The 14,674-nt window shown below is 42.2% G+C and overlaps 1 long non-coding RNA gene across 3 annotated transcripts in view; it reads right to left on the bottom strand.

Annotated features, from left to right (window-relative positions):
- Positions 1 to 14,674, bottom strand: part of LOC144495592 (uncharacterized) — a 127,916-nt gene that overhangs the window by 108,280 nt on the left and 4,962 nt on the right. For 2 of the 3 annotated variants that reach the window (XR_013498289.1, XR_013498290.1), the window contains exon 2: positions 2,235 to 2,348. The exons of the other annotated variant lie outside the window; for it this stretch is intronic. This is a non-coding gene — a long non-coding RNA (uncharacterized LOC144495592). The remainder of the gene's footprint in view (positions 1 to 2,234; positions 2,349 to 14,674) is intronic. 3 annotated transcript variants of the gene reach the window in all.

Consider the following 14,674-nt stretch of genomic DNA (forward strand, 5'->3'; position numbering starts at 1 on the left):
GTATGGAATTTGCAAGTTCTCCCCGCGTCTGCATGAGTATCCTCCAGGTGCTCCAGTTTCCTCCCACACTCCAAAGATGTGCGGGTTAGGTTGATTGGCCATGCTAAATTGCCCCTTACTGTCAGGGGGAATTAGCAGGGTAAATAAGTGGGGTTATGGGGATAGGGCCTGGGTGGGATTGTTGTCGGAGCAGACTCGATGGGTTGAATGGCCTCCTTCTGCACAAGTGATTCTATGATTCTATGAAGATGGTGCTTCATCTGTCAATGCTGCAAAGAACATTTACAGCAACCCCTCAACCGTGAAACCATAGTGGCAGCTGATACTCTCCAGGCCATTTCCCCAGTAGAATCCATGGGTGAATTAATGTTGATGGGATAACTACAACAAACAGATTAAAAATTAAGACTGCAACCCCAATGTATTCCAACCGAGATCTTCAAAGCTGGTGGAACTTTGCTCCGATTAGGATGCCCTGCATTTATCCTTAGGATTTGAGAGGAAAGAGAAACCTCCTACACACACCTCTACCCCCCGACTCGAGGAATGCAATAATTGTAACTATCTTCACAAAGCGAGATAAATCATGCTGTGGAGGACTAGTTTTTCTCTCGTCCATAGCGGGGAAAATCCTGACATTCATTCTCCTGAATCATCTACTTCCTGTGGCAGAGGAAATTCACTCCATTGTACTGTGTGACTTTAGACCCTTTAGAGGAACCTCCAATATAGTTTTTGTGCCAGACAATGTAACATGACAAGACCAGGAACCCTTCATTGCTTTCATCAACCTGACCAAAGCATTTGACTCAGTCAACCCACAAGGCTTTGTGGATCGTGCTCCAAAGATTTGGATGCCCAAGAAACCTCACCACAATCCTGCAATTGCTTCATGACGAAATGGCCGCAACGGTTAAGTGGGAGATCTGAGACAGTCATCGTCAAAATCAGGACCAGGACTAGGCAAGACCATGTGAAAGTTCCTATGCTATATACAATCCACTAGACAATGAATATTCACCTCAAAGTTCAACAGCTCTCTGGTGTGAGTCTTAAATACCACTTAAATGGAAAACTTTAACCTCAGTTGTCTCTATGCCAAGACTAAAATAACCACCATAGATATACATGATTGACCGTTTGCAGATGATTGCAGTGTCGTTGCCCACTCTGCACCAGATTTGCAAGCCACCCAATCGCTTCAATTCTGCAAACAAAGAAATTCGGCCTGTACTTCAACCCAGGTGTGGTCAGCCAAATATTCCACCTCCCATACGTTTTTTTAAAAATTCATTCGCGCAACATAGGTATTGCTGGCTGGACAGCATTTATTGCCCATACCTGGTAGCAAGAAGGTGGTTTGACCCAGCGACTGCGAAGGAATGGTGATATATTTCCAAAGTCAGGATGGTGAGTAGTTTGGAGGGGAACTTGCAGGTGGTGGCGTTCCCATGCATCTGCTGCCCTTGTCCTTCTAAATGGGAGTGGTCGTGGGTTTGGAAGGTGTTGTCTAAGGATCTTTAGTGAATTGCTGCAGTGCATCTTGTAGATAGTACACACTGCCGCTATTGAGCGCCGGTGGTGGAGGGAATGGATGTTTGTGGATGAGGTGCCAATCATGAGAGGTGCTTTGTCCTGGATGGTTTAAAGCTTCTTGTGTTGTTGCAGCTGCACCCACCTAGGCAAGTGGGGAGTATTCCATCACATCGTGACTTGTGCCTTGTAGATAGATAGTGGACAGGCTTTGGGGAGGCAGGTGGTGAGTTACTCGCCACAGTACTCCTCACCTCTGGCCTGCTCCTGTAGCCACTGTGTTTACGCAGTGAGTTCCAGTTGGTCAACGGTAACCCCAAGAATGTTGGCAGTGGGGAATTCAATGATGGTAACACCACTGAAATATCATGTTGAAGGAGACACTCCGAATATGGTAAGCATTATTTCTCATACCTTGGCTGCCACCTCTCTCAAAAGACCACCATGAACGAAGAGGTCCAACATCGCATTAGCTGCACCAGTTCAGCCTTCTACAGGCTACAGCAGCAAGTGTTTGACAACAAAGGCCTTTCAAGTCAATACACACACACACACACACAGATGTTGTTGTCACCACATTCCTGTGCTGCAGCAAGAGCTGCTATGTGCATCAGTGACACACAAGAACACTAGAGAAATTCCATCAGCAAATGACTCCCGCAGACATGCACACCACGGCCAGAAAAGATAGACTGTCTTACCTCCAGCTATTGCTTCCATCTACACCACAAAACCACTTCTTTAGTTCAACTTTGGCACCTCCGGAAGGCAATAGCACAGCCTCATTTACTTTATAGTGTTATCAAGGTTGCTGCCTGTAATGCAAGACAAATACAGCGCTACTAATCACTTTATTAAATTAAAGTTCATTCATCAAACATACACATCAAAAAAATGCATTTTCAATAGCTTCAACATACGCCATTTATAATGCAATTCTGGATTTATGAGTGTATTACAGATCTTTATATCCATCGGTCATCACTGACATAGACCAGTTGAACTAAATGGCCTGATTTTGTCCTGCAAATTATTTGTAACACGTAACACTATTGAGGAAGCGCCATTAGCACAGGTTTTGTAATAGTTCAAGAACATTGCCCACCAACACTTGAGACTTGAGAGCAATGGCCAATAAATGTGGTTTGATTAATACAGAATCATAAAATAGTCCATTATTGGAGATGGCCATTTGGCCCAGCAAGTCTGCACCAGACTTTAAGAGCAATCCAGTTAGCCTTCTACATATTTTTCTCCGTACAGTATTCCCGCAATTTTTGCTTCTTCAGTATTTATCCAATTTGCCTTTTAAAGCTACTTGAATCCATTTCCACCACACTTTCAGGCAGTGCATTTAAAATTTTAACCATTCACTGAATAAAAAGTTTTTTAATGCCACCTGTGGTTCTTTGGTCCACTGAAAAGCCTTGCCCTCTGTTTCAAATGGGTGAAGGGTAGGTAATTAGAGTTAGCCTGATATCAATAGTGGGAAAGATGCTAGAGTCCATTACAAAAGTCAATTTGGAAAGCATTAAGAGGACTGGACAAAACCAGCATTAGGTTTATGAAAGACAAATTATACTTCACAAATCTACAGGAGTTTTTTGGGGATCTAACAAATAGAATAGGTAAGGGAGAACCAGAAGATGATGTGATGTATTTGGACTTTCAGAAGGCTTTTGCCAAGGCCCCTCAAGAGGTTAGTGGGCAAAATTAAAGGACATGGGATCGGGGGTAATGCTTGGCATGGATAGAGATTTATTTGACAGACAGGAAACAGAGAATGGGAATAAATGGGTCTTTTTCCAGAGTGTCAGGCGGTGGCTCGTGGGGTACTGCAAGGATCAGTGTGTGGGTCTCAGCTGTTCACGATATACATAAACGACCTGGATGACGGAGCCAAATGTAAGATTTCCAAATTTGCTGATGAGACAAAACTGGGCAGAATTGTGAGTTGTGAGGAGGATGCAAGGAGGCTTCACAGTGATTTAGATAAGTTGAATGGTAGGCAAGGAGGTGAGACCACAACTGGAGTATTCCATGCAGTTTCTCTACCTAAGAAAGGATATATTTGCCATAGAGGAATGCAGCAGAGGTTCACTAGGTTGATACTGGGGTTGGCAGGACTGTTTTATGAGGGGAAATTGGTTTGACTGGGCCTGCATTCACTGAAATTTAAAAGGACGAGGAGGTCTGATTCTAACAGGATTTGACAGACTAGATGCAGGGAAGATGTTTTCCCTGGTTGGAGAATCTAGAACCAGGGGACAGTGAGTGTCTCAGGATTTGTGATGAAGTGGAGATGATTGAGAGCTTCACGTTTCTAGGTGTTCAGATTAGCAATAATCTGTTCTGGTCCCTCCATGCTGACAGTATAGATAAGAAAGCCCACCAATGCCTTTAATTTTGCAGAAGGCTAAGGAAATTTGGCATGTCCGCTACGACTCTCACTAATTATTACAGATGCACCATATAAAGCATTCTTTTACAGGTTGGTATGGCTCCTGCTCTGACCAAGATTGCAAAAAAATTACAAAGGGTTGTGAATGTAGCCCAGTCCATCCATTGACTCCATCTACACTTCCTACTGCCTTGGGAAAGCAGCCAGCAAAGACCCCACACACCTTAGTCAGACTCTCTTCCACCTTCTTCCGTCAGGAAAAAGATATAGAAGTCTGAAAAAACATACCAACCAACTCAAGAACAGCTTCTTCCCTGCTGTCATCAGACTTTTGAATGATCCTATCATACAGTAATCTGATCTTTCACTTCACCCTATCTTTAACTACAGCACTATATTCTGCACCCTATCCTTTCCTTCTTCCCTATGTACTTTATGTAACAATTTGCAAAAAACAATACTTTTCATTGCATCTCAATACACGTGACAATTATAAATCAATTAATTTAGAATTATGATGAAAAATGTCTTCACACAGTGTAGTGAACCTGTGGAATTCTCCAAGAAGGCTGTGAAAGCTAAGTCACTGAATGTATTCAAGAGGCAGCACCGTGGCAGTGGTTAGCATTGCTGCCTCAATGCCAGCGACCCAGGTTCGATTCCTGGCTTGGGTCACTGTCTGTGTGGAGTGTGCACGTTCTCCCTGTGTCTGCGTGGGTTTCCTCCAGGTGCTCCAGTTTCCTCTCTGTGCAAAAGATGTGCTGGTTAGGTGCATTGGCCATGCTAAATTCTCCCTCAGTGTACCCGAACAGGTGCCGGTGTGTGGCAACTAGGGGATTTTAACATTGCAATGAAATTACTGTGAATGCAAGTCTGCTTGTGACACTAATAAATAAACTTTTAAGAAGAGTTTTTGTTAAGATTTTAATGGCACCAGAGGGTATGGGGAGAAAGCAGGAAAATGGCATCGAGATTGAGGATGAGCCATCATCATATTGAATGGTGGAGGATGCTCAAAAGGGCCAAGCAGCCTACTCCTGCTTTCAAATAAATAGAAATTATGTAAACTCTTCCATGATTTTGAATGTCTCTCATCAAATCCCCTCTAAATCTTCTCTCCTCTGAGAACAACTCTAGCTTCTCCAGTCTATCAACATAATTGTAATCCCTCATCCCTAAAACTATGAAAACCCTCTCCATAGAATTCATGTCTTTTCAACAATGTGATGCCCAAAATTTGACAATACTGCGACTTGAGCCAACCTAGTGTTTTGTAATAGGTTTTGCGGAACTTCCTGGATTTTGTACTCTATGCCCCTATTTATAAAGCCAGAAATCACACATGCATTATTAACTACTTTGTTAACCTGTCCTCCCACCTTCAAAGATTTGTGTACAAACACCCCCAGGTCTTTTTGTTCTTGTACCCAACATTTGAAAAGATAAAAAAAACAGCTGGTGCACAAAACCTATCATGTTGTGTCATAGTTCAACTTCTATGCACAATTGATTCCTACTTCATTCAAACCTCTGGAAAGCCAAATGAAAAATATAAAACCAAGATTAAAAGGATTTAGACCAAATAATTTCTGTAAATTCCTCTACAACTGCCAAAAGCAATCAAAGACATTTCAGAATCCATGATGGATACTTTGCTACTCAAGAACCTTTTTTAAAAAAATGTTAAACTGTCATTCCACTACATTTCATTTTTATTGTCACCTTTATAAAATATATGGAGTGATATGGATTAATTGAAATGTTCAACGCTGGAAAGACAGATTTGTTTGTAAAGGTATCAAGGGATATGGAACAAAATAGGTAAATGGAGCAACCAAGATCTAAAATGAAAGTCAAAGTCCCAGAGGATCATAGGCTGCTCTCTCCTTTTTTGACAGCGAGCACGGACTGTGGTTATTTAAACTGAGGGTCACCACACCTCAGGCAAGGTTGAGAAGGTGGTGCCTTCATGAATAACCTCAGCCGGTACAGAAATCGAACCCCCACTGTTGGCATCACACTGCATCATAAACTACTATCCAGCCGACTGAGCTAACCGACCCCTTTAAACAGTCACTATAGTCCCAGATGACCACCGGTTGCTCTCCCCTTTGAGGGAGAAAGTTGACTGGTGGTGATTTAACCCGAGGACCATCACACCTCAGGCGAGGGGCAAGTTGTGAAGGCGGGCCTTCATAAATAACCTCAGCTGGTCCAGGAATTAAAACCTGCCGTTGGTATCAGTCTGCATTCGGGCAGCAGAGTAGTTAGCACTGCTGCCTCACAGCGTCAGGGACACGAGTTCAATTCCAACCTTGGATGACTGTGTGGATTTTGCATGTTCTCCTTGTGTCTTCATGGGCTTCCTCCCACAGTTCAAAGATGTGCGGGTTAGGTGGATTGACCATGCTAAATTGCCCTTTAGTGTCAGGGGGATTAGCAGGGTAAATACATGGGGTAACAAGGATAGGGCCTGGGTGGGATCATGGTCAGGCAGGTTCGATGAATGGTCTTCTTCTGCACTGTAGGGATCCTATGCATCACGAACCAGCTGCCTAGTCACCTGAGCTAACCGACTTGGTAGAACAGGTTTAAGGGACCAAAAAAAAGGCCACCTCCTTTTCCCATATAATAAACATTTTAGGATTTCAATGTCATTTCTACTTGAGCTGTTCTGCTTCTTCAGGTGAAGTGAAAAATGAAAACTTACCTGAAATACTGATTTTGCTGTGTGTTGAGTTGATCTCCATATTTATACTTCTCCAACCTCCCCTTCCCCCGCCCCACTGTCAGGACTATAGACAACTCCCAACAGTCTTGTCTCCTTTGATGTTCCTTAGTTTTACCCAGTGTTTCCCAGTTGTGCCATTTTTATGACAATATTGTTACTCTTCATTCTTTCCCTGACCTTTTTAAAGCTTGGAATATTTAGCGTTCAATCAATCAGGGTTAGTATCAAAGCCTTTGCAGCATCTACATCATATCTTTAAATTGAATTTTTTCTTTGAAATGTGTTTCATTTCATAGGTTATGTGCATTTCTGTATAGCACTCCTTAAATAGGCAACTGTTCCCACCCTATCCATATGCAGGGATGGTGTTTTTCTTCACTTTTTGACTCAGACTTTTGTTGTTAATACCCTGTAAATGGCTAACCAGTCAATTTAATATGCTCACATTTGTCATCAATCTTGCTTTATTGTTAATGCATGTTTTATATTTACTTTGTTAAGTATTTATGTTATCTCGATCACCTTATGTTCTCTAACCTTTGCTTCTATCCTAAATTATTGCCACCCTGGGTCTCACCAACCATATTGGTTCAAAGCCCTGTCTAGTCCTATGAATTCCTTCCAAAGATCCTGGTTCAGATGCATCCCATCCCAGCAGTACAGCTCCCTACTGTTCTAATACTGATGCCATTGACATATGAAACAGAACTACCCCAATCCAGAGAAGTGCATTTACCTGATGCGAGGTGCTGCAGTATATCCTGCAGACTGAAAAACACACTTCAAACATGATATACCAATAGTGGTGGGGGTGTAGATTTATTATTGTCACATGTATTAACATAGTGAAAAGTATTGTTTCTTGCCTGCTATACAGACAAAGCATATCATTCATAGAGAAGGAAATGAGATAGTGCAGAATGTAGTGTTACAGTAATAACTATAGCTAGGGTGTAGAGAAAGATCAACTTAATGCAAGGTCTGATGGTTCAAAAGTCTGATGGTTCTTGTGTCAGTTGGTACATGACCTCAGACTTTTGTATCTTTTTCCCGACGGAAGAAAGTGGAAGAGAGTATGTCCGGGTTGCGTGGGGTCCTTAATTATGCTGGCTGCTTTGCTGAGGCAGCGGGAAATATTGACAGAGTCAATGGATGGGAGGCTGGTTTGCGTGATGGATTGGGCTACATTTATGACCTTTTATAGTTTCTTGCGGTCTTGGGTAGAGCAAGAGCCATATCAAGCTGTGATACAACCAGAAAGAATGCTTTCTTTCTGGTTGTATCACAAGGCATTTTATTCATACGTTAGGAGCAAAAGGGTTGTCAGGGAAAAAAATCGGACCTCTCAGGGACAAAAGTGGGGAATTATGCTTAGAGCCCAAAGAAGTAGGGGAGATCCTAAATGAATACTTTGCGCCGGTATTCACAAAGGAGAGGGATGTGTTGACTGGGAGTGTCTCGGAGGGGAGTGTTGACCGGTTAGAGAAAATCTCCATTACAAGGGAGGAAGTGTTAGGTTTTTTAGGGAATATAAAGACTGACAAATTCCCAGGGCCTGATGGAATCTATCCCAGGCTGCTCAGGGAGACGAGAGATGAAATCGCTTGGCCTCTGACGCAAATCTTTGTCTCGTCACTGGACACAGGTGAGGCCCCAGAGGATTGGAGGATAGCTAATGTGGTCCCGTTATTTAAGAAGGGTAGGAAGGATAACCCGGGAAATTATAGGTCGGTGAGCTTGACGTCTGTGGTCGGGAAGTTGTTGGAGAGGATTCTTAGAGATAGGATGTATGCGCATTTAGAAAGGAATAAACTCATTAACGATAGTCAGCATGGATTTGTGAGAGGGAGGTCATGCCTCACTAACCTGGTGGAGTTTTTTGAAGAAGTGACTAGAATGGCTGACGAGGGAAGGGCCGTGGATGTCGTCTATATGGACTTTAGTAAAGCGTTTGACAAAGTCCCTCATGGTAGGTTGGTGCAAAAGGTTGGATCTCATGGGATAAAGGGGGAGGTGGCTAGATGGGTGGAGAACTGGCTTGGTCACAGAAGACAGAGGGTGGTAGTGGAAGGGTCTTTTTCCGGCTGGATGCCTGTGACTAGTGGTGTTCCGCAGGGCTCTGTATTGGGACCTCTGCAGTTTGTGATTTATATAAACGATCTGGAAGGTGGTGTAACTGGGGTGATCAGTAAGTTTGCGGACGACACGAAAATGGCTGGACTTGCAGATAGTGAGGAACATTGTCAGAGGCTGCAGAAGGATATAGATAGGCTGGAAATTTGGACAAAGAAATGGCAGATGGAGTTCAATCCAGATAAATGCGAAGTGATGCATTTTAGTAGAACTAACGTAGGGGGAGCTATACGATAAATGGCAGAACCATAAAGGGTGTAGATACGCAGAGGGACCTGGGTGTGCAAGTCCACAGATCCTTGAAGGTGACATCACAGGTGGAGAAGGTAGTGAATAAGGCATATGGCATGCTTGCCTTTATAGGACGGGGCATAGAGTATAAAAGTTGGGGTCTGATGTTGCAGTTGTATAGAATGTTGGTTCGGCCGCATTTGGAATACTGCGCCCAGTTCTGGTCGCCACACTACCAGAAGGACGTGGAGGCTTTAGAGAGAGTGCAGAAGAGGTTTACCAGGATGTTGCCTGGTATGGAAGGGCTTAGTTATGAGGAGAGATTGGGTAAACTGGGGTTGTTCTCACTGGAAAGACGGAGGATGAGGGGTGACCTAATAGAGATGTATAAAATTATGAAAGGCATAGATAGGGTGAACGGTGGGAAGCCTTTTCCCAGGTCGGTGGTGACTTAACGAGGGGTCATAGGTTCAAGGTGGGGGGGGGGGGGGGTTAACACGGATATCAGAAGGACGTATTTTACACAGAGGGTGGTGGGGGCCTGGAATGCGCTGCCAGGCAAGGTGGTGGAGGCGGACACACTGGGAACGTTTAAGACTTATCTAGATAGCCACATGAACGGAGTGGGAATGGAGGGATACAAAAGAATGGTCTAGTTTGGACCAGGGAGCGGCACGGGCTTGGAGGGCCGAAGGGCCTGTTCCTGTGCTGTATTGTTCTTTGTTCTATGGTGCATCTGTAAAAGTTGGTGAGGGTCACAGCTGTCATGCCAAATTTTCTTATGGAGTACCAATCGCGTTCACTGCTCTTTCTTGGATCTTGTTCAGACAGTATTACTGGAGTTGCACCCATCACGGAATTGCAGAGTTTCCAATCATACTCCAGGTTCGTGTCCTGTAGGTGGAGGCACTTTGTGGAATTAAGCAATGAACCAACCATTCGTCAAAAAAAAAGGCTCTCATAGCCAAGCCATGTACATCATTGGTCCAGTAGAGTTTCTGGACAATGGTAACCGCCCCACCCCTAGGATATTGATAGTGGGGTTTCAGCAAAGGTGATACCACAAAGTCATGGGGAGGTGGTGAGGTTCTCACTTTTGGGAAAGGTCACATGGAGCTCGGGTGTTACTTGCTACTTATCAGCCCAGGGCTTGCTGCATAAAAACATCGACTGCATTATTTTTCAGAATTATGAATAAAGCTAAACACTGTGCAGATCATAACAACCAGTCTCTCTTCTAATCTTATGATGGAGAGAAGGTCATTGATACAACAGCTGAAGGTAGCTGGCCCTGGGGCATTGCTCAGAGGAACTTCTGCTGCAACGCCCTGAGGATGAGATGCTTGCCTTGTATAATATACAGAACTATCTTCCTTTGAGCCAGATACGACTAACCACTCAGATTTTCCCCCGATCGCTACTGACTTCAGTTTTACTAGAGGCCTTGGTGCCATAATCAGTCGAATATTGCCTTGTTGCCAACAGCAGTAACTCTCACATCACTCCTGAATTCAGCTTTTGTTTGGAGTAAACCATCTGGATTGTGTGTGTCGGACTGTCTCTAACTCACTGTCCAGCTTAACAGAGTTGCAGTGACTCAACAAGGCATTTCCCACAGATGTTGTCATTCTGGAAGAGCTCAGTGATTCCCACATACCACAGCCCTGACACACTGCTTGTGCTGCCACTATCCATCTTACTCCAATACACACCACTTTCTCAAATTGGAAGCATTTCAGATTTGAAATTATTTTTTATAAATAGCCTTTTGCAACATGCATCCTTAAAGTCATTGTCTCATATTTGTGTGCAATTTTGATTTGATTTGTCACATGTGTGGTATACAGTGAAAAGTATTGTTTCTTGCACGCTATACAAAGCATACCATTCATAGAGAAGGAAAGGACAGAGTGCAGAATGTAGTGTTATAGTCACAGCTAGGGTGTAAAGAAAGATCAACTTAGTGCGAAGTAGGTCCATTCAAAAGTCTGATGGCAGCAGGGAAGAAGCTGTTCTTGAGTCGGTTGGTACATGACCTCAGGCTTTTGTAGCTTTTATCCGACGGAAGGAGGTGCAAGAGAGAACGTCCGGTGTGTGTGGGGTTCTTAGTTATGCTGGCCGCTTTTCCGAGGCAGTGTAGACGGAGTCAAAGGATCGGAGGCCAATTTGCGTGATGGATTGGCCTACATTCACGACCTAACTTTGATTTTTCAAATGTTTTTGCTCCATTGGTTTTAATTTCTTCCAGAAATCCATTGAGTAACGTATCGTTTGTCTGCAGCTGCCCTCCATTCATTGTCCCTGGAATTCTTGCTAATCATGGACAGAAAACCTATTCTAACAATATGATTAACTGTTGGATTCTTTTTTCACGTTTGTTCATGAGATGTTGCTAATGCTGGTGAGGAATGGAAAGTGTCGGATGACCAGTAGACTAATATATAGTTTAAGGTCATGCAGAACACTTGTATGTATGAGTTGCAAAAGCATGAAACTAAGTTAGATGCAGAGGGGTTCAAGTTGCCCACAAATGCAGTGCACAGATTTTCTAGAAAGAGAACTGCCGCATCTAAGATTACCTCACAAATGCTCATGGTGTAGTGGATAACATATTAGCCAACAGGAAGTAGAGAGTAGGGAATAAGCAAGTCATTTTCAGGTTGGGGAGATGCAACAAGTATTTAGAAGTTATATTATAACTTGGATGAAAGGAGCAAATGTATGGTAGCTAAATTTTTTGATAATACAAAAATTGGTAGGAAAGAAAGTTGCTGAGGGGACACAAGAGCCTATATTTAGATATGTTAAGCGAGTGGGCAAAAATTTGGTATAAAGTGGGAAAATTTGAACTTGTCCACATCTTATTTAAATTATTAGATTGCAGAACTCTATGGCAGAGGGATCTAGGTGTCCTGGTACATTAATCACAAAAGGTTGATAATCAGGTACAGCAAGGGATTGGGAGGTCAGATGAAATGTTGGCATTTATTACAAGGGGAATTGAGTATAAAAGTTGGGAAATGTTGCTATAGTTGTACAGGGTCATTGTGAGACTGCATCCGGAATGCTGCGCACAGCTTCAGTCTCCTTACTTCAGAAGAGACATAACTACATTAGAATCAGTTCAGTAAAGGTTCATGCAACTGATTCCAGGGATAAATGGGTTGGCTTATGAGGAAAGGTTGAGCAGGTTGGGCCTATACCCGTTGCAGTTTAGAAGAATAAGTGTTAACATACAAGAGCCTGAGGGAACTTGACAAGGTGGATGCTAAGAGGATGGTGCCCCTAATGGGAGAGACAAAGACCAGCCATCTCCCATTTAAGATTAAAACAAGGAAAATTTCTTTCTCTCTCAAGACAGTCTTTAGTCTATGAAATTCTCTTCCCCAGAGGGCAACAGAGGTTAGGTCATTGAATACACTCAAGGCAGAGTTAGATTTTTGACAATAAGAGTCAAGGGTTTTGGGAAGGCATAAACAAACACAAGCGGAGTTGAGGCCATAATCAGATTTACCATGACCTTATTGCATGGAAGTGCAGGCTTGAGAGGCTGAATGGCCTACACCTGTTCCCAATTTTTGTGGTTGTGTTGTGGACTAGTTTGAGACAACTGGAGGTCTGGAATTCAGTTTGTTTCATTCGAAGCCTTCAATTATATTTGACCTTTCAACAATGTTATCATTTCAAAATAAAACAAAATAGTGTTTAAGGGTTCCTTGTTTTGATTTGGTAAATTCATTCAAACAATATTCCCCGAACAAACAAACATTCTACGACTACCAGTACTTATCGTCACACGTCTTTCGTGAATAATGTCCAAGGGTTACCAAATTATCCTCAGCAAGAAGGGGCGGGAAGAAACAAGTTGGAAAAAATTAGAAACTATTTTTCTGGAAATCGTAATTGATAAAAATGATGGACTATTCAACTTTATTCATGATGTCACCAAAACAGAATTTCATGATATTGCATGGGACACCTCGACATAAAATGTCTGCTTTCCACACAGCTTGCACTAAAACTTAAATTTCTGCAGACACAAGCAAATATATCTTTCTACAATTGCAAACAATGTTGATTAAATTTCACTGTACTCAAAATGAGCAAAGATTATGAGAACACAACTATTTTTCTTCCAACCTTCAGGTTTCCCCAATGAGTTGTCCCATATCTCTGACTCGTTTTCCTGTATTAAACCTCCACAAAATCTTAAGTAAAGCAATCAAGGAACAAGTGGAAAGAGCGACTCGCAAGAAATATCGAAACATCAAGCATACATACATGGTTTCAAAGATCATAAAACTATATCTAATTGAAAAACAGTTATTTGAAAGTTAATGTTATAGCCGTCATGAGGATACTAGCAAGCCCCAATGAGAAACCTGGCCTGATAGCTTGTTGAAACAGTTTTAGGATTCTATTGATAATTAGAATTTTACTTTTAAATTGGTCAACACCAGTTGCTTGGAATGCATGACAGACAAAATTCAAAGTTCCAGATTCTAGCAAATTTGGAACCAAAATATGCCCGGCCACACGTAATGGTTTGGTACAGGAAAACCAGCATTGGTTGAAAAGTGAATATGCATGTAAGCCTACCTCCTTCAAATCCAAGTTACACTACATTCTCTTTAAATCTTATCCATCTTGACGCTGCTCTGCAATATGTGCTTTGACTATTCATGCTTTGTTCTCAATTTGTAAAAATGCAGCAGGAAGGAAACAATTAGACATCTTACACAGAAAAGAAGTACTGCCCCTTAGATTCTGTGGTCATACACTAATAACTAGCAGTATAATTCTCTCATCTGGTAGAATTGTGGGGGAGGGGAGGAAATAACACGGATATATAAAAAACAAAAAACATGCAGAACTAGAACCCTTTCCTAATACGGTGCTCATCATAGTTTGCTATTAACAAATTCCGGAAGACTTTTAATCGCTGCAGAGAAGACAGGTTTCAGCAGGGTGATGGTGGCAGTGACAATGCAGTTAGCTTCAGGATTAAAAGCTAGAGAGGAGGGAAATATCTTGGCCCGATTGCTATCCCAACTATCCAGTGGCCCTTCTGGAATGCAAATACATCCATGTAAATGGTTGACAAGGTTAGAAATCAGCTCGATTTTAGCTTCTCAGTCTAGTGACATCAACGTTCAGACCCGATAACCATATTTGAACACTGATGACAGTATTCGGAAAAGGGGAAGAGTAAAGGTTCAAAAATGAAAAAAAAAATTAGCATGCTGTCAAAATATTGCACTCTTAAAAGTAAAACTGATCTTCATTCCTTGAAGCAAATACCACACAATTACAAACATCATCTCACTTTGTCTAGCACAACAGGGTTATGAAAACTATGTTGATTGCAAAGAAGGACTTGAAAACACTGCTCAAAGCTCTACTTGAAAATCCAGGTGTGCTACTAAAATTGAATATGGCCTATCACTTGTGGAGTCTAAGACACGAACTAAAATCTTTTTGAAAAAGGGGCACATATTCAAAACCAAATTTGATAATGGAGCATTCAAACATCAATGTGCTTGTATGATATGTATAAAGTAGTTTTTCTCTTCAAGTATAATAGACTTATTATATATCTTAGGCACAAAGGGAATAAATTAGTCTCCTGCCCAACCGGTTCCAAC

The sequence above is a fragment of the Mustelus asterias genome, chromosome 7, assembly GCF_964213995.1.
Source record: "Mustelus asterias chromosome 7, sMusAst1.hap1.1, whole genome shotgun sequence".
Lineage (NCBI taxonomy): Eukaryota > Metazoa > Chordata > Chondrichthyes > Carcharhiniformes > Triakidae > Mustelus > Mustelus asterias.